This window comes from Monodon monoceros, unplaced genomic scaffold (assembly GCF_005190385.1).
Source record: "Monodon monoceros isolate NGI ecotype Baffin Bay Population unplaced genomic scaffold, NGI_Narwhal_1 Super_Scaffold_5, whole genome shotgun sequence".
Lineage (NCBI taxonomy): Eukaryota > Metazoa > Chordata > Mammalia > Artiodactyla > Monodontidae > Monodon > Monodon monoceros.
Window position 1 is genome coordinate 30,409,399 of NW_021703782.1, and position 21,754 is coordinate 30,431,152.

A 21,754-nucleotide genomic window follows, 5' to 3' on the forward strand; every position below is an offset into this window, starting at 1 on the left:
GCGCAGTCTCAGCGGCCATGGCTCACGGGCCCAGCCGCTCCGCGGCATGTGGGATCCTCCTGGACTGGGGCACGAACCCGCGTCCCCTGCGTCGGCAGGCAGACTCTCAACCACTGCGCCACCAGGGAAGCCCCGGGCTATTGTTTTATTAAAGAAACTGCGAAAATCAGCTTTGAGATTCCAAGTTGATCTATGGTCTTTTTGTTTCCAATAGCAGTCAACCTCTTCATCTTGTAGGCAATGACCCTGATGGTTTATTCTCTGTCTGCAAGGGAACAAGAAATAAGAGCACACAAAACCCATGTGGTATGTTAATTATTACTGTGTAAAAAACCACCCCAAACTCTGTGGCTTAAAACAAGGGTTGGCAAACTATGGTCCATGGGCCAAACCCGGCCCATGGCATGTTTTTGTATGACTTACGAGGTAGGAATCGTTTTATATATTTTATATATTTTACCTTTAAAGTGTTTAAAATACATAAAAAGAATATGCAACAGAGACCATATGTGGCCTCTAAAACCTAGAATATTTACTATCTTGCCCTTCATGGACAAAGTTTGCTGACCCTGGATTAAAACAATAAGCATTTATTATTGTGCACAAGGCTATGGGTTCTTTAGCTCCCATCAAGAACCCATAGTCTGAAGGACAGACTCTTTCATGTCTCTGAAGTTGGCTGTGGGTCAGACAGGCAACTCTGCTGATCTTGGCTGGTCTTTCTTACATGGTTGGAGGTTGGCTGGCTGTAAGTTGATCTAGGCTGGCTTTGGCTGAGATAAAGGGGCTGTTGTCTATGAGCTCTCTTATCCTATATCAGGCTAGCCAGGCCTTGTTTACTCCGCAGTGATAATGTTCTGAAAGAGACCAGAAATGAGCAAGTTCTCATGAGGCCTAGACTTGTACCTGACACATTGTCACTCCTGCCACATTCTATTGGTCAGAAGTCCTGGCCCAGATCCAGGCTGGAGAAATAGACTCCATCTTGATAGAAGGAGCTGCAAAGGCACATGATAAAGGATGTGGGTACAGAAAGTGGGGAATAATTGAAGCCATTTCTGTAATCAATCTACCACATATGGGCTATTATTTTCTTTCTTTTTTTTTTTAACTTTTTAACCTAATTTATAGGCAAAAAATATAAAAGTTTCATAATACATATGAAGGAACACTTTTATAGATTGCTGGTAAAACCTTATATTGGTACAACTTCAGGAAAATAGAAATTCTTATTAAATTAAAACCCAAATAAAATATGACTCAGCAATTTCAGTTTTAGGAAGTTACTCTACAGATAAACCTTCACATATGGTCAACAATGTTCAATGCTGCTTTGGTTTTTTTTGTTTTTGTTTTTAACATCATTATTGGAGTATAATTGCTTTATGATGGTGTGTTAGTTTCTGCTTTATAACAAAGTGAATCAGTTATACATATACATATGTTCCCATATCTCTTCCCTCTTGCATCTCCCTCCCTCCCACCCTCCCTATCCCACCCCTCTAGGTGGTCACAAAGCACCGAGCTGATCTCCCTGTGCTATGTGGCTGCTTCCCACTAGCTATCTATTTTACGTTTGGTAGTGTATATATGTCCATGCCACTCTCTCACTTTGTCCCAGCTTACCCTTATTATTTTCTAAATATTCTTCTAGTAGCAAAAAATTACATTTATCTATCTTTCCCAAATATTCCTTGTGATCTCAAGACTCACCTGTGTAGAAGTAGGTTTGATTTGATTAGAGCATGGTAGAAACTTGTGCACCTTCCTCATAGGACTTGTGGGTTCTAAAACTCTAGGATTAAGATTTTAAAAATTTTATACTAAGGATATTCTCTTTTACCTTCAGTAATGTCTTCTCTTTCCAGTCCAGATTCCCCCACCTGAAGGAGAGGAGGATTAGTTTAATATTGTTAGTTTTATAAGTAACAATAGTTAACAAATTTCCTATCCCTTCTGTTTATCACTTCTGAAATCTGAGCTGGTTTGGGGAAGCCTCGAGAGACGATCACCAGATACCTATCACCCTCATGAAGTTGCTGTGAGGTACCTCTTCTCAGGAGATTTTTAAGAAAACTTCTAAATTGGTGCCCAGGAGAACCATCTAGAATTTCATCCCAGTCAACCGCAAGATGAGTTTACCCCCAAACTTCCCTTAACCCAGTTTTGAAACTCTGTGACTCATCTTTCCCTTTGTCTGGAGCCCCACAATTTTTGCTTGATGCTGTTTGAAGAGGGAAACTAAAACAAACCACAAGGAGTCGAAGCACTGAGTTTTGGAGCCAGAGGGAATGTCCAATCTTTCTCTGACACACGCACACTCTGATGCCTTGAGGAAGTGGCTGGCCAACCTCTTGGCTGTTTCCCATATCAGGGAGCTCACTACCTATTAAGACAGCTTTACTTAGACTAGGTTAACGTCGACTCTGCGTATGGCTCCCAGATACCTGAAGAAATATCTAGGTCATGGTAGCCATTTTGTCTTTGAAACATGACTTAGAGGCCAGCATCTGGCTGGCAAAATAAAACTAAGCAAACCCAGGGGCCTGCCTGAGGGAATGCTGGCCCCTACTCAGTTAGAGAAATGCTGTGATCTTGAGCATTCTTTCTAGATTCCAGTCATAAAAATCAAGCCCTTACTGAAGCTCTAAATGAGGCCTGGGATGTAAATTCCTTGGTGGTTTCCCTAGAGGCTGACAGCTGGTGGAGGGAGTGAGGGGTGTGCTGAGGACAGAGACCCGTGTTTGTTTAGCGCAGTACTGTGAGAGCAAGAGGGAGAAGCTGGGGCCAGAGAAAGAGAGCTCTGCTTGCTGGGAAGAGGCTGGTGTGTGTGGAACAGGCTGCCTAAAGTCATGTCCTGGTGGGTTTGAAAACTCTTTTCAACGTTGCCGTGTGTGAGAGAAATTGCTGATTACCTGCCCAGTTACCCACTATCCAATGTTCCCTTCTTCCTTCCTAGCAGAACCCCGTTTTGTTTGGGGCAGCTCTGTGCCCAGCTACGAACGCTCAGCTTCCCCAATTCCCTTGCAGCTAATGGTGACTATGTGATGTTAGTGAGTGAGGGCCAGTGAGGTGTGAGAGGATGTCTGCTGGGAATGTGGGGGGAAGACTTTGCTTCCTGTTACACGTTCTGCTATCCCCCATTTCCTTTTCCCTTCCTTCTTCCTTCTGCCTGTCCTGTGGAGGGGACACCAGGAGGTGCAGCATCTTTATGGCAACCGCAGGCAACAACATGGATGGAAATCGACACCCTCAGGATTCACCCCACAGCAGCTGTGCCAGCTCAGGACTGCATCCCTGGACAGCATCCCTGGACTGCATCCCTGGACTGCATCCCTGCTTTCTTTGTGAAAAATAAACCCCAGTGTGTTTAAGCCAACATCAGTTGGGCTTTTCTGTTACTTTCAGCTAACTCCTTGAATGTTTTTCTCTCTTTGGGTGATACCTGAGGGTCAAGTGTTGGCATCAGGCCTGGGTGACCTGAGAGATAGTCTTCTTCACAGTGTTGCTGGGTGGAAACTACAGAGACAAGACAAACAAGAACTGTTGTATCTATGATCTGGGAGACTTCATCTGGGCAGGGGGAGCTGTGAGTTGGCATGCACACACTGAGCCTACAGGATGAGTGTGGTGTAAAATGTTGGTGGGAAACCAAGGTGCTCTGTGCTACTGTATCAAGATGACCCCACACACCCAACTCCCATCCTTGGTGGCCATGCATGTCCCATGTGGGTGAGGGGGCAAAGGAAGCTGTGCCCTTGAGCGGCTGCTGGGTCTGCTGATGAACTGAAAAGGCCATACCTGCTGTATTCCTGGTTCTGTTTCCTCCCACAAAGCTGAGTGAACATGGTACAAGGTTGAAGTCTTTCTGTGTTTTGTGAGTCTGAATTGCCAACCCGGACCCATGACCACTTCTGGGCCAGACCAAGACCCTGCTGATTTCGTTAAGACTAATTAGCCACATCTTTCTCCCCCATTAACAATAATTATTTTATTAACCTTTTATGTAGTCTTTTGTATTGCCTCAAATATATTTTTTGGATGGGTTGGGGTGTAAATGATTTTAATAAGTACAACTAAAAAGGTTTTCTAAGAGTTGATGTGATGGTAAAGGGGCCGTTCCACCTGTTGTGGGTGGGAAGGTGGCACTGAGAGATGAAAGGGGCATGGCCCTGGAGGTCAGGGAGACTGGAAATGAAGTTCAGATGCTATCTTTACAGCTGCGAGGTCTTGGGAGATTTATTTAGCCTTGTTGAGTCTCAGTTGCTGTATCCGTACATTGGGAATAAGTCTCTGCATAGATGAAATGAAACAATATAGATAAAATTGTCAAACACAGTCCTGATCCAGGCACAGACATATGCTTCCCACCAATGTTAGCTCTCTCCTTTCTTTCAAGTCTATAATAATAATAATAATAACAACACCATCTGTGTCATGCTTTCCTCTTAGTGGAGTGGGGTTAAGTGCCTGGATTCTGGTGTCAGACTTCTGGGTTCGAATCCTTGGTCTGCTCTTTGTAGCTGAATAACTTTGGGCGAGATATTTAACTTTTTGGTGGCTCATGTGCTTCATTTGTAAAATGGGGATAACAATAGTACCTACTTATAGGGTTGTTGAGAAGGTTAGAGAAGTTGAGTAAAGTGTCTGGCACAATGCATAGCACATATTAAGAGTTCAGTAAGTGGTTACAGAAAAGAGAATGTTTACAAGAGCTCAGGTTTTGTCCCTTGTTTAGTACCACTTGCATGAAGCTGGCAGAGCTGGGGCTCAAAGCCTGGCCCCTTGACGTTGAGCTTGTTCTGTGCCTGGCACTGTGCTCAGCATGAGGCATACTGACCATGAATAAGACACAACTTCACCTTCTGTTTTCAAGGAGCTCAGGGTCTAGAGACAGTGGTGTTTAGGAAATGAGAATGTCATGGTTCGTAGTCCTTTACTACCTTAAACTGTTCGGATTTCCCTCTCCCTAGGAACAGGGAAGGTGCCCTGGATCTGAATAGATGGTCACCATGACAAGATGGTGGATGCTAGAGGCAAATCCAGGAGATCCAGCTTGTTGTTTCTCCATCTCTGCTGCATCCGTGTGCGCTGGCGAGGTTCTTTCCCTCACAGATTTATGTAACTTATCATCACAGTCATGTCTGTGTGTTTTGCTGATGCCATTTAAATTCTGTTACTATTTAATACCAAGAACATCAAAAAAGAACATTTTGAGGGACTTGAAAAATCCAATTGGTCTCTTAGTAATTTGATTTGTAGGAAATTGGAGAAGATCGTATTCTGAATAGAGTGCTTTTAAATGAATCATCATGGCTTTCCTGCACAGGCACTAGATGGGCTCAGATGGGGAGCCCTGCTAAATCTCTCATTAGGTGGAGGATGCAGTCTGTGTTGGTTAGGAAAGGCTCAGCTCCATGTGGCAGAAAATCCAAAATAATAACGGCTTAAATAAGATGGATGCTATTTGTCCCTCGTGAAAAAGAGCTCTGGAGGAGGCAGTTCATGGCTGACAGGTGTCTTCATGGAATCACCAGGGAGCCAGACTCCTTGCATCTCCTCATTCTGCCACCCTTAGAACGTGGCTTCCTTCTGATGGACAAAGAAGCCATTCAGACTCCACCATCACCACTTATGCCTGCATTCCAGGCACAGGCGGCGGGGGGGCGGGGGGGATAAGAAAGGAGTGCACTCTTCTTTTAGGGCATTTCCCAAGAGTCATAAATTATACTTTTGCTCACACACTATTGGTCAGCACGTAGTGACATGACCACATCTACCTGCCAGGAAGGCTGGGTGGCTTATATACAACAGAATTTTATTTCTCATAGTCTTGGAGGCTGGAAGTCTGAGATAGGGTACAAGCATGGTCAGGTTCTGGTGGGGACCTTCTTCCAGGTTCCCAGCTTCCTGTTGTGTCCTCACATGCAGGAGAGCAGAGAGGGGAAGCAAGGTCTCTCATGACTCTTACAAGGGCACTAATTCCATTAACAAGGGCTTCACGCTCATAACCTCATCTAATCCTAATTACTTTCCAAAGATTGTACCTCCTAATCCCATCGCATGGAGAGGTAAGGTTTCAACATATACATTTTCAGAAGACACAAATATTCAGTCCATATCAGCTGGGAAATTTACTCTTTATTCCAGGTACCCAGGTACCCAGATAAAATAGGTGCTATGACTAGGGAACGAGGGGAGGATGGATACTGGGGCTTAGCCAGCAGGCATTGCAACAAATTTTTTTGGAGACCTGACAATACCTCTTTCTCTGCCAGCAAAGGTTTATTTGTTGAGAGGAACAGCAGGGACCAGCAGCAGAGAAATCCCTCGTGCAGATGGAACTGCAAAAAGGACACATGGGACTAGAAAAACAAAGAGACAGTTATGAAGTAGGGTGTAAGACAGAGTTGGAGAACCCTTGGAAATCATGGAGGGCTGCAGGTCAGCTCCTTCAGGTAACACATGAAGATGCCGAGGGCCAGAGGGCTGAGTTGGCTGGTGTGTTGGGGTCACTAAGTTCACACTCTAGCTCCACAATTCACTAGAAGGACTCATAGGGCTTGGAAAAACTATTATACTCATAGTTTCAGTCTATTACAGTGAAAGCATAAGCATACAGATTAAAGTCAGCAAAAGAAGAAAAATAGACTCAGGATAGAGTCCAGGAAAAACCAGGTGCGAGCTTTTAGTTGTTGTGTCCTTGTGTGGTCAATGGACAGGGCTTCATTTGCCTGGCTACAAGATGTGACAACATATACAAAGTTTTGCTAACCAGGGATACTCACCTGAGCCTGGGTGTCCAGGGCTTCTACTGGGGAGTTAGTCCCATAGGCAGGCAGTGCCCACATGGCTGACCCCAGTTATTCAGTCTCCAGCCCACTTCTCAGGTCAAACTGATAAAGAGTGGCGAAGACCCCCATCATAAATCACACTGTTAACAAAAACTCTCTGGTGTGGCCCCAGGCATTCAGAGACACTCGTATCAAGTAGGACTGTCCCATGACTCAGAGGTTATCGCCCAGGAGCTGGTCAAGGGCCAGTCTTGAAGACCTTTACAATGTGCAGGGCTTGGGCAGCCCAGGCATACTGAGCTAACCCTTTACTGCACACTTGCCCACAGTCATATGCCTATGGCAGAGCCAGGTCTAGAATATTCATCTCCTTGGAGGACAGTCAAGGGAGTTGACTTGCTCGTGGCAGAGGCAGGTCTAGAGTGCACATCTCCTGACCTGCACCCAGTACACCAACAGGGTTGAAAGCATGATCGGGACAATCTCCATTCAAATTGGCTCTGACACTTAGTGGCTGTTTGATTTACTCAGATTGCTTATCTGCAGATGTGAAGAGGAGAGAAACGCTACTCAGCATTTCTGTGAGGGCTAAATACATTCATTAACACAAGGTTCTCAGAACAGTGCCTGGCATATGATATGTGCTCAAGAAGTGAAAGCTAGTATTGTTATTACCATTCACATCACGTTGCTATCCCTCAGTCTCTTCTTATATATGCAGAAAGCCCCTGAGCTGGCTTAGAACCTGGCTGTTGACAAACACCTGCTTGGCCAAGGCAGGATCTCTTCCTGGAAGGTCAGCCATGGGACAGCAAGCTGCCCAGGACATTCCGGGCCCTCTGCATCACTGAAGACTGAAGTCTCATCCATACCTGGCATTGCCCATGTTGCAAAGATTCCCTCAGCATTCACTCTAATCCTGTTTTCTATAAGGCAAAGCTGCTGTGTATACATTCTAAAAAATCTGTTTTTAAAGTGGGTGCTCCCTGATCTTTTCTCATTTTTAGAATCATCTCAGATAAACTTTTTCCTTCTGAGGTGATTCTCTGCAATGCTTCAGTGTTCTCTGTGTTTCTGTAGAGAAAGCATGCCTGATTAGTTTCTGTTGTTTGGTCAAACTCAGCCCCAAAGACAGGAGCAAAGGGTTCTGGGATCCCTTCCCTTATTTGCCACTATCAGGCTTGCAATTCTGGGAAAGTCACTTCTCTGGGCTTCAGTTTGCTCATTCCTAAATTGAGGGGGAGGGGAGAGGTGGATGCTAAGGGTCTTCCTCTTCTCTGCTCAGATGCTGAATGGGAACATGCTTAATCTGTCTTGGGCCATTTAGTCATCACAAGTATACATAAATCATGTGTGTGTGTGCACACATGCACACACGTTCCTGGAAGACAGGGACACATCAGGGACTCAGCTAATGCTGTTTATTCCCCCATGTTCTCTGTTGGTGAGCAATCCTGAGTCACAGGCCTGTCAAAGGGGAGGCTATTTGTGCTGGGGTAAGAAACTCTCAGCTGTGCTCCACCCCCTCTTTCCATGCTGTAAATGCCAATGCACTTGGAAGGGCTGGAGGAGAGAATCTCCAATTTTTTCAGAAGCTATGAAGTTGCCTTGGGACAAAGACCCTCAAGTTGGTGGGCACCCCCCTACAATCCTGACAGTGAAAAGCTGCATTTTACCCAGGGCCATTAAGCTGGATTTGCAAAGATGTGTGCTGGGTGGTGTTTAAGAAGAGAAGGACCCCAGAAAGGAGAAGACAAGACTCCCGTTGGTGCCTTCCCTCTCCCTCCCTCTCAAGGCCGTTCTTTTCAGAACCCAGGCCCTTCCCCCAGTGGCTTCCTAAATTCTAGAGGAAGTGCCATCCCTAGCAGGTACGGAGCGTGCCTGCATGCCTTGGCACCCCTCACTGCCCTGCGCAGCAGGCACCTTGCTCACTTCATTTTCAAGAGATTTAAAAAAGGAAACAGATGCTCCCCATGAAGCCTGAATAGCAGCATTTCTATCACTGGTTGTCATGACATGGGCTGACATGGGAGCAGCCTTGGCAACGGGGCTGACAGTTTGATGGGTTTAATTTCGGTGCAGATTTCTGCAAAGAGGCAGCTGCTAGAAATGCACCCCTGGTGGCTGGGGAGGCTGAAGGGGAAACAGGCAGGTGGTGGGAATATAATGCTGCAGCCCATCTTGACAGCAGCAGCCCAGTGGGGCTGCCCGTAAGGGCTTTGCCCAGCACCAGCACCGGCACCACTGATGGCTGATTTCGGGATCTCAGTGGACCTCATACTCATTCAGCATTCGCCCTGCTCACCACTCTCCCTCTGGAGGGGCCCATCTTTGGTCTCTGTCTGAGAAATGGAGGCAGACATCAAATAAATTACCCTGAGATGAGGCTGGTCAAGGCAGCACAGGAATCTGCAATCCCTATTCTTGGTCCTTGGTGCCAATCACTCTAAAGCGGAGAGAGAAGACAAAGTAGCATCATTTCCTCTTCCATTTTTAACCCCACCTGATGTCCTAACATGAGGTACCAGTGCATGTGACAGCGGATTTATTGACAAGGAAAGCAAAACGAGGCAGGATTCCTTCCTCCCAGCTCTGTGCTTCTATTCCCTTGTACCCTCTCCCGCCAGGGTCTGTGAAGTCTAACTTGGCAACAGATGGAATCAACCAACCATCCACTACCCTTCTCTCTTCCACACTCTGGCATCCTATTTTGTTCCCTCTGAGCCTTGAGGATTGGGAAGCCCATGAACTACCATCACATATTCATTACACCAACATTAGCTAGTCCTGTATGCTAGACACACCCTGCTACATGCTGGAGCCACCAAGCTGAATGATGCATGCTTCCTGCCTTTCAGGATCTGAACATCTGGTAGGGAGGACTGACATGCAAAGAAGTACTCTTAGGAAATATAAATTAAAGACCAGTTTGTGATGCCATTTGACACACCCCAGGTTGGTAACATCTAGAAAGTCTGAACATATTAAGTGCTGTTGAGGGTGTAAAGCAACCTCTCTCATACCCTGCTGGTGAGAGGGTAAATTAATACAAGTACTTGGAAAATCACTTCATATTATTTAATAAATGGGAAGATGAATATATGCTATGTCTGGGCAAGTCTATGATTAAGTATGTACCCAGGAGAAATTCTTGTGCACATACTCACAGTAGCAATGTTTCAAACAGTAAAACACTGGAGACAATCCAAATGCCTATTAAGAATAGAATGAATAAAACCATTTTGGAATATTATTCAGCGGTGAAAATTAATGCACCACTACTACACACATCAGCATGCATGAGTGTTACTAACAAACTGTAGAACAAGAAAAGCAAGTCACAGAAGAATATATTGAACATGACTTTATATAAAGGTCAAACATGGACAGAACTAAGCTACATATATAATAAATGTATTTTTTAAAACAGCAAGGGAATGATAACCACAAGACACAGGACAGTGCTTACCTCTGGAATGGGTGGGGTTCAGAGGGGCACAGTCATAAATGAGTTCATGGCCGAGCCTTTGCACAAGCCTACGTCTGGAATGTTCATGATATCCACATGGAGATTTCCCTCATTAAAAAAGAGTTTTATGCAGCTGCTTCCAACTAGCTATCTATTTTACATTTGGTAGTGTGTATATGTCAATGATACTCTCTCACTTCATCCCAGCTTACCCTTCCCCCTCCCTGTGTCCTTAAGTCCATTCTCTACCTCTGCCCCTAGGTTCATCAGAACCATTTTTTTTTTAAGAGTCCATATATATGTGTTAGCATACAGTATTTGTTTTTCTCTTTCTGACTTACTTCAGTCTGTATGACAGACTCTAGGTCCATCCACCTCACTAGAAATAACTCAATTTCATTTCTTTTTATGGCTGAGTAATATTCCATTGTATATATGTGCCACATCTTCTTTATGCACTCATCTGTCGATGGACACTTATGTTGCTTCCATGTCCTGGCTATTGTAAATAGTGCTGCAGTGAACACTGTGGTACATACTTTTTTTGAATTATGGTTTTTCTCAGGGTATATGCCCAGTAGTGGGATTGCTGGGTCATATGGCTGTTCTATTTTTAGTTTTTTGAGGAACCTCCATGCTGTTCTCCATAGTGGCTGTATCAATTTACATTCCCACCAACAGTGCAAGAGGGTTCGCTTTTCTCCACACCCTCTCCAGCATTTATTGTTTCTAGATTTTTTGATGATGGCCATTCTCACAGGTGTGAGATAATATCTCATTGTAGTTTTGACTTGCATTTCTCTAATGATTAATGATGTTGAGCATTCATTCATGTGTTTGTTGGCAATCTGTATATCTTCTTTGGAGAAATGTCTATTTAGGTTTTCTGCCCATTTTTGGATTGGGTTGTTTGTTGTTTTGAAATTGAGCTGCATGAACTGCTTGTAAATTTTGGAGATTAATCCTTTGTCACTTGCTTCATTTGCAAATATTTTCTCCCATTCTGAGGGTTGACTTTTCATCTTGGTTATGGTTTCCTTTGCTGTGCAAAAGCATTTAAGTTTCATTAGGTCCCATTTGCTTATTTTTGTTTTTATTTTCATTACTCTAGGAGGTGGGTTAAAAAGGATCTTGCTGTGATATATGTCATAGAGTGTTCTGCCTATGTGTTCCTCTAAGAGTTTTATAGTGTTTGGCCTTACATTTAGGTCTTTAATTCATTTTGAGTTTATTTTTGTGTATGGTGTTAGGAAGTGCTCTAATTTCATTCCTTTACATGTAACTGTCCAGTTTTCCCAGCACCACTTATTGAAGAGGCTGTCTTTTCTCCATTGTATATTCCTGCCTCCTTTATCAAAAATAAGGTGACCATATGTGTGTGGGTTTATCTCTGGGCTTTCTATCCTGTTCCATTGACCTATATTTCTGTTTTTGTGCCAGTACCATACTGTCTTGACTACTGTAGCTTTGTAGTATAGTCTGAAGTCAGGGAGCCTGATTCCTCCAGCTCTGTTTTTCTTTCTCAAGATTACTTTGGCTAATCAGGGTCTTTTGTGTTTCCATACAACTTGTGAAATTTTTTGTTCTAGTTCTGTGAAAGATGCCATTGGTAATTTGATAGGGATTGCATTGAATCTGTAGATTGCTTTGGATAGTAGAGTCACTTTACAATGTTGACTCTTCCAATCCAAGAACATGGTATATCTCTCCATCTGTTTGTATCATGTTTAATTTCTTTCATCAGTGTCTTATAGTTTTGTGCATACAGGTCTTTTGTCTCCTTAGGTAGGTTTATTCCTAGGTATTTTATTCTTTTTGCTGCAGTGGTAAGTGGGAGTGTTTCCTTAATTTCACTTTCAGATTTTTCATCATTAGTGTATAGGAATGCCAGAGATTTCTGTGCATTAATTTTGTATCCTGCTACTTTGCCAAATTCATTGATTAGCTCTAGTAGCTTTCTGGTACCATCTTTAGGATTCTCTATTTATAGTATCATGTCATCTGCAAACAGTGACAGCTTTATTTCTTCTTTTCCAATTTGGATTCCTTTTATTTCTTTTTTGTCTCTGATTGCTGTGGCTAGAACTTCCAAAACAATGTTGAATATAGTGATGAGAGTGGGCAACCTTGTCTTGTTCCTAATCTTAGTGGAAATGGTTTCATTTTTTCACCATTGAGGACGATGTTGGCTGTGGGTTTGTCATATATGGGCTTTATTATGTTGAGGTAAGTTCCCTTGATGCCTACTTCTGGAGGGTTTTTATCATAAATGGGTGTTGAATTTTGTTGAAAGATTTTTCTGCTACTATTGAGATGATCATATGTTTTTTTTCCTTCAATTTGTTAACATGGTGTATCACGTTGATTGATTTGCATATATTGAAGAATCCTTGCATTCCTGGAATAAACCCCACTTGATCATGGTGTATGATCCTTTTAATGTGCTGTTGGATTCTGTTTGGTAGTATTTTGTTGAGGACTTTTGCATCTATGTTCATCAGTGATATTGGCCTGTAGTTTTCTTTCTTGGTAACATCCTTGTCTGGTTTTGGTATCAAGGTGATGGTGGCCTCTTAGAATGAGTTTGGGAGTGTTCCTCCCTCTGCTATATTTTGGAAGAGTTTGAGAAGGATAGGTGTTAACTCTTCTCTAAATGTTTGATAGAATTCACCTGTGAAGCCATCTGGTCCTGGGCTTTTGTTTGTTGGAAGATTTTTAATCACAATTTCAACTTCAGTGCTTGTGATTGGTCTGTTCATATTTTCTATTTCTGCCTGATTCAGCCTTGGCAGGTTGTGCATTTCTAAGAATTTGTCCATTTCTTCCAGGTTGTCCATTTTATCGGCATAGATGTGCTTGTAGTAATCTCTCATGATCTTTTGTATTTCTGCAGTGTCAGTTGTTACTTCTCCTTTTTCATTTCTAATTCTATTGATTTGAGTGTTCTCCCTTTTCTTGATGAGTCTGGCTAATGGTTTATCAATTTTGTTTATCTTCTCAAAGAACCAGCTTTTAGTTTTACTGATGTTTGCTATTGTTTCCTTCATTGCTTTTTCATTTACTTCTGATCTGATCTTTTTGATTTCTTTCCTACTGCTAAATTTGTTTTTTTTGTTTGTTTTTCTTTCTCTAATTGCTTTAGGTGTAAGGTTAGGTTGTTTATTTGAGATGTTTCTTGTTTCTTAAGGTAGGATTTTATCGCTATAAACTTCCATCTGAGAACTGCTTTTGCTGCATCCCATAGGTTTTGGTTTGCGTGTTTTCATTGTCATTTGTTTCTAGGTATTTTTTTATTTCCTCTTTCATTTCTTCAGTGATCTCTTGGTTATTAAGTAGTGTATTGTTTAGCTCCATGTGTTTGTATTTTTTACAGATATTTTCCTGTAATTGATATCTAGTCTCATTGCGTTCTTGTCGGAAAAGATACTTGATACGATTTCAATTTTCTTAAATGTACCAAGGCTTGATTTGTGACCCAAGGTATGATCTATCCTAGAGAATGTTTCATGAGCACTTGAGAAGAAAGTGTATTCTGTTGTTTTGGGATGGAATGTCCTATAAATATCAATTAAGTCCATGTTGTTTAATGTATCATTTAAAGCTTGTGTTTCCTTATTTATTTTCATTTTGGATGATCTGTCCGTTGGTGAAAGTGGGGTGTTAAAGTCCCCTTCTATGATTGTGTTACTGTCGATTTCCCCATTTATGGCTGTTAATATTTGCCTTATGTATTGATGTGCTCCTATGTTGGGTGCATAAACATTTACAATTGTTATATCTTCTTCTTGATTGATTCTTTGATCATTATGTAGTGTCCTTCTTCGTCTCTTATAATTTTCTTTATTTTAAAGTCTGTTTTGTCTGACATGAGAATTGCTACTCCAGCTTTCTTTTGATTTCCACTTGCATGGAATATCTTTTTCCACTCCCTCACTTTCAGTCTGTATGTGTCCCTACGTCTGAAGTGGGTCTCTTGTAGACAGCATATATATGGGTCTTTTTTTTGTATCCATTCAGCCAGTCTATGTCTTTTGGTTGGAGCATTTAATCCATTTACATTTAAGGTAGTTATTGATATGTATGTTTCTATTACCATTTTCTTAATTGTTTTGAGTTTGTTATTATAGGTCTTTTCCTTCTCTTGTGTTTCCTGCCTAGAGAAGTTCCTTTAGCATTTGTTGTAAAGCTGGTTTGGTGGTGCTGAATTCTCTTAGCTTTTGCTTGTCTGTAGAGGTTTTAATTTCTCCATTGAATCTTAATGAGATCCTTGCTGGGTAGAGTAATCTTGGTTGTAGTTTTTTCCCTTTCATCACTTTAAATATGTCCTGCCACTTCCCTCTGGCTTGCAGAGTTTCTGCTGAAAGATCAGCTGTTAACCTTATGGGGATTCCCTTGTATGTTATTTTTCCCTTGCTGCTTTTAGTATTTTTCTTTGTATTTAATTTTTGATAGTTTGATTAGTATGTGTCTTGGGGTGTTTCTCCTTGGATTTATCCTGTATTGGACTCTCTGTGCTTCCTGGACTTGATTAACTATTTCCTTTCCCATATTAGGGAAGTTTTCAACTATAATCTCTTCAAATATTGTCTCAGTCCCTTTCTTTTACTTTTCTTCTTTCTCTTCTTCCTCTGGGACCCCTATAATTCGAATGTTGGTGCATTTAATGTTGTCCCAGAGGTCTCTGAGACTGTCCTCTATTCTTTTCATTCTTTTTACTTTATTCTGCTCTGCAGTAGTTATTTCCACTATTTTATCTTCCAGGTCACTTATCCGTTCCTCTGCCTTAGTTATTCTGCTATTGATTCCTTTTAGAGATTTTTAAATTTCATTTATTGTGTTGTTCATCATTGTTTGTTTGCTCTTTAGTTCTTCTTGGTCCTTGTTAAACGTTTCTTGTATTTTCTCCATTCTATTTTCAAGATTTTGGATCATCTTTACTATAATTATTCTGAATTCTTTTTCAGGGAGACTGCCTATTTCCTCTTCATTTGTTTGGTCTGGTGGGTTTTTACCTTGCTCCTTCATCTGTTGTGTTTTTCTCTGTCTTCTCATTTTGCTTAATTTACTGTGTTTGGGGTCTACTTTTTACAGGCTGCAGGTTCATAGTTCCTGTTTTTGTTTTTTTTTTTTGCGGTACGTGGGCCTCTCACTGTTGTGGCCTCTCCCACTGCGGAGCACAGGCTCCGGACATGCAGGCTCAGCGGCCATGGCTCAGGGGCCCAGCCACTCTGCAGCATGTGGGATCTTCCTGGACCGGGGCACGAACCCGTGTCCCCTGCATCGGCAGGTGGACTCTCAACCACTGTGCCACCAGGGAAACCCGTTCCTGTTGTTTTTGGTGTCTGCCCCCAGTGGCTAAGGTTGGTTCAGTGGGTTGTGTAGGCCCCATCTTCTTTATCCATTCATCTGTCGATGGACACTTAGGTTGCTTCCATGTCCTGGCTATTGTAAATTGTGTTTCAATGAACATTGTGGTACATGCCTCTTTTTAAATTATGGTTTTCTATGGGTATATGCCCAGTAGTGGGATTGCTGTGTCATATGGTAGTTCAGGGAGATCAGCTTGGTGCTTTGTGTCCACCTAGAGGGGTGGGATAGGGAGGGTGAGAGGGAGACACAAGAGAGAGGGGATATGGAGACATATGTATATGTATAGCTGATTCACTTTGTAATACAGCAGAAAGTAACACAGCATTGTAAAGCAATTATACTCCAATAAAGATGTTAAAAAATGTTTTATTGAAACATAATTGAAATAAAATGAGCTACACATGTTTAAAAATTACAATTTGATATACTTGATATACTTTTCAAACTTGTTTTGGCTATTCTAACTCCTTTGCATTTCTGCACAAATTTTAATTTTAAATGCTTGAGGTTTGAGCACATGTTAAAGTTTCTTTTATAGGATGCTTCCAAGTACAATGATATTTATTTGGTGAGAGAGGTGGTGGTGCAAAAGAGGAAACAGAGGATCCCAATGCTAAGTAGTTTTGACGACCTGGTGGCTGATGCCATCAGAGGAGGGACAAATTCCCTGCCCTCCTGAGCCAGCACGGTAGTGGTGTCCATCCACAAAACATTGGGAAACTCCCTATGCATCCCTAGGCACTGAATGGCACCATTGTCATGAATATTATCCTAAACATTCTCTCTGTTGGCCTCTTTGAGGATGTGGTGATGACAGTACACTGAGAGTCAGATAGAGCCAGAAAGGGGACCCCAGTCTGTACTTCTAGATTCTTGAGTAGCTTCTTCATGGCTCTGTCTCTTGTGAGAACATTATGAAAAATGAAGTCAAAAGCAATTGATCTGCTAGTGTGAGAGACCCCTTGGATTCAACTTCTCTCTGCCTCAGCCAGAATCATTAGTGAACAGGATAAAGGTTATGGTTCCTCTCTTGCCCTCAAATGCATGTATGCAGTCATGCACTGTGTGTCAGAGAACCCAGGAAGGCAGCTGTAGAGGATATGTGTCATCTTTTGGGTGGCTAACATCCAAATCCCTCTCTTCCTTTAATACCCTTTAATACCCTGATTTCCTAACAAATGCTGGAGAGGGTAAGGAGAAAAGGGAACGTTCCTACCTACACTGTTGGTGGGAATGTAAATTGGTGTAGCCATTATGGAGAATAGTATGGAGGTTCCTTAAAAAACTAAAAATGGAGTTGCCATATTATCCAGCAATCCCACTCCTGGGCATATATCCAGAGATACATGCACCTCAATGTTCATAGCAGCACTATTCACAATAGCCAAGACATGGAAACAACCTAAATGTGCATGGACAGATGAATGGATAAAGAAGGTGTGGTATATATACACAGTAGAATACTACTGAGCCATAGAAAAGAATGAAATAATGCCATTTTCAGCAACATGGGTGGACCTAGAGATTATCACACTAAGTGAAATAAGTCAGACAGAGAAAGAAAATACCATATGATATCACTAATATGTGGAGTCTAAACTATGACACAAATGAACTTATTTATGAAACAGAAACAGACTCACAGACATAGAAAACAAACTTATGGTTGCCAAAGGGCACAAGGTGGGAGGGATAAATTAGAAATTTGGGATTAGCAGATACACACTACTATATATAAAACAGGTAAAACAACAAGGTTCTACTGTATAGCACAGGGAACTATATTCAACATCCTGTAATAAACCAAAATGGAAAAGAATATGAAAAAGAATATGTATGTATACGTATAACCAAATTTCTTTGCTGTACACCAGAAACTAAAACAATGTAGTAAATCAACTATATACTTTAAAAAAGAAAGAAAGAAAAAAATAACCTGATTTCCTACTGGAGAAACTCACTCCTATGTGTGATCTTGGTGGTGGGCAATTCCTGGTGACAACTACTCCTTTAGCTTACCTCCATGAAAGTCAACAGAGGCCAGATTCTTTCTCTACTTTGTTGGAGAGCCTGGGGACAAGCATATGACCTAAGCTTGACCTGGAGGACGCGGGTTCCTGGGACATTGGATCTGGAGCAAAAGAAGCCAAGATGAAGTGTGAGGCGAGAGCCTGAGCTGTGGCAGAGGCTGGGGCAGGCCTGTCTATTCGTGCATGGTTACATTCTGGTGTCCCTTACGCAGTGCTTGCTGCATAGAGGATGCTCAGTGAATGTTAAATGAATCATTGCATAGATAACAATACTGTCAGCAGATCCCATTTCTCCAAAACAAAAACACTGTCTAGAATCACAGACTTGTCAAGCTGGAACAGAGCTTTGTTTTTCATTCTCATCTAATTCAAACCCTTCATTTTGCTGGTAAGTAAAGAGATACCCAGGAAGTCCAAGGGACATGGACAAAATTGTGACCCTACAACTGTTCCCCAGGTACAGGCAGAGCTGGGCTCTAAATATTCAGACTCCCAGTTCATTTTTCTTTCAGCTACTCTATCTCCAAGCCTTTAAAACCATATTTAGATATTGCCTATTTAACTAGCATACCCAGACATAAACATATTTATAGCAGAATCATTGAAAATGGTGCCAGTGGAGGGCAGTCTTGATACCAGATGAGGTTCATAGAGGAATGACTCAAGATATTAATTAATAGGACTCGAGCTGGTTATTAGTCTAGGTGGGTTATACTTAGCATGAGTTACAGGATCCCAAAGCATCTTCACTTTATTCATTTTCAGATCAGAGTGTGTTGTAAGTTGACTTTCCTGAGTCACTTAGGGGCCTCCTGAAACTGGCGAACACCTTGGCCTTTTTGATGAGACCACTGGGTTTGTGAGTTCAGGATGAACTTCTAGAATCTAGAACACAAGTATGGCAGTTTTCTAAAGACATATGTGCTGAATGCAGATTTGCTTCAGCAAATGTAGCCTGTATGAAAAAGGCTTTATAGTTGGTTGTTAAACAAACAGCCTAGTGGTCAAATGTCCATATTTGTTACCAGGCAAATAGGATAGAAGCTTTAGAAATGTCCAAGACTGTATTTACCCAAAAGTGTTGTCATCAGTCTTAAACAAATTGTCTTGTGTTAAATCTCCATGAAGTTTGTAGCAGCTTCTTTTTGAGTTTGGTATTCATTAGGGAAGGTAAAATCAACTGTGAGAGAACAGGCCCTAGAATCTGCACACAGGTATCCTCAGTGTGAGCATCTGAGTTTGGGTCCTTCCAAATATAGACCCTGAGACAAGGAATTGGGTCCAAGTGGTTTATTTGGGAGATGGAATGAAGGAAAGGGGAGAGAGAGACAGGAAGGAAGGAAGAGCCAATAAAAGGTGTGAACATGGGCAGATTACTGCTGCGGACAACTGAGGCTCAATCCTGCTGGGGATCCTTTGAGAGATGGTGCAGATTATACCTCAAGTTCATCCCACCGCCTGGGAGGAAGATGCTGGAAGATGGAAGATGCCATAGCCACCATCTCTTGTGCTTCTTTGCTTGAGGGTTGCTCCTCAGGGGGTCAACTTTCTGGCATTCTGCCTGAAGGTGACCTCTGAGGTTGGCCAATCCTGGAGGTAGGGAACCAATGGCCTATGCTACACTAAGGAAATACTATTCCAGTGACTTGGAGAACATAGGATCTTTGTACAGCACTTTATAATTCTCCTTTTCTTTAAACATCACCATGACGACCACCACAAAATAGAACACCTAAAGTTAGGAATAATTTAAAATTTCAGGGAACGTGGACTGTACAGGAGATTTGCATTTCCATTCAATAAGAAAGCTTTACAGGAAAAATTCGATACTCTAAGTTGATTCTGGCTCTTTATAGTCCATATATGTGCTATTAGTATTGATTTCTCTCTCTCAACATCTTGCAGAATTATAGTACAATATCAAAACCAGGAAATTGATATTGACACAATCCAGTTACCTTATTTGGATTTTACCAGTTTTACAGGCACTCATCTGTGTAGAGCTAGTCCTATGTAATTTTATCAGCTGGGTAGATTTGTGTGAACACCACCACAATGAAGGTACAAGATAGTTCCATTCCAAGTATGCCTTTATAGCCACAACAATGTCTTTCTCCTCCCCCTCCCCACAGGCAACCCTTAATTGCTCTTGTCAGTGCTGGCAACCCTTAATCTGTTGTCCATCTCTATAATTTCGTCCTTTCGAGAATGTTGTATAAAAGGAATCATACAGACCTAGAATGGAAAAGAATATGAATCACTTTGCTGTACACCTGAACTAACACAATATTATAAATCAACTATAGTCCAATAAAAAATTTTTTAAAAAAGGAATCATACCGGTGTAACCTTTGAGATTTTTTTCTCACTCAGTATATCTACCTTCAGATCCATCCAAGTTGTCATGTGCATCAATAGTTTGTTCTTTTTTATTGCAGAGTAGTATTTCATGGTTTGGATATTTCACAGTCTCTAGCCATTTACCCGTTGAAGGATACTTCAGTTGGTTCTCGTTTTGGGACACTGTGGATAAAGCTGCTCTGACCTTTCGTGTACAGGTTTTGTGTGGACATCAGTTTCCATTTCTCTGGCATAAGTGCCCAAGAGTGCACTAGTCAGGCCGTGTTAAGTGCAGGTTTAGTTTTGTGAGAAACTGCCTCACCCTTCTGCAGAGTGGTTGTGCCATTGCACATTCCCACCAGTGATGTAGAGATGAGATGAGTGGTCCACACCCTCTCCAGTATGCAGAGTTAGTATTGATCTCTTTTGTCTTGGATCAGGGGGTCAGGAGAGTCTTAACTTTGGTTTGAGAACAGTGTTGTGTTTGCAAACTTTACAGGAAATTAGGCCAATTCTTGGGCCACCTAGGTGATATCTCTTATCATTCTTGCTCTTCTGTTTTCTGACTGCCTCTCTTTTTACTTTGAAATAACAACATATGTGATAAGTTGTAATAAATCAAAGCATTTCCGATGACTAACTTCCTTAAGGTTAAAAAAAATAATGGACCCATCCCCAGTCTGCAGAGGTAAATAAGTGACTCCCATGTAGCCTGAATCAATGCGGGATGGATGGAACAGGGGAGAAAAATGAAGGATGGAGAGAACAGAGGAAAAGGACCATCTGTTATCATAGGACATAATGAATATGGAATTGTTGAGAAGTAGGCTGAATATCTTCGGTATACACAGCAACAAAGAGAAATATATTTGTAGTGATACTGGGCTGTGAGCTACTTTAAGGGGGATTGGCTGATTATAGAGAGTTAAAGGATTTGTTACAGTAACGCAATTTGGGTTAAAAAGGACATGAAAGCCCATCAGTTTAGATTCACCTTAGAAATGATGCCGTAGTTTTAGAAATGATGTAACTGATGCATGAAGCAATTAAACTGCTTGTCCGGAGTCACACAGGGAGCTGACTGCAGACAGGGGCCAGAGCCCTACAAGGCGTGGGGTTGCAGTATGCTTCCTGTACAACAGTGTGAGGTGATGCATTTTTTTCTTTTTAACATCTTTTTGGAGTACGATTGCTTTACAATGTTGTGTTAGTTTCTGCTGTACAGCAAACTAAATCAGCTATATGTATACATATATCCCCATATCCCCTCCCTCTTGTGTCTCCCTCCCACCCTCCCTATCCCACCCCTCTAGGTGGTCACAAAGCACCGAGCTGATCTCCCTGTGCTATGCAGCTGCTTCCCACTAGCTATCTATTATACATTTGGTAGTGTATATATGTCAGTGCTACCTTGACCTGTGTCACGTATTTTCATACCCTACCAGGGCATGCCCTGCTTTCCTGGGCACACCACTGCTCTGGGTTGGAAGCTTCTAAGTTGTTCCATTTTGCTTTACACACCTATCAGACTCTAGAGAATGGGAACAGAACAATGGAGTGACGTTGACAAAGATCCCCTTGTTCTCAGAGATGTCTGAAGGCTCAGAAGTAAAAAGAAGGGCTGGCCGTTTAAAAAAAACAGATTAGCTAGAGCAGGTTTTTAAAATAGCAAGACTTAAAGTGATTCAATATTAATTGAATATTGAGTAAGGAAGAGGTAGGGAGTTAATTGAATGAGTGAGCTTGGGGTT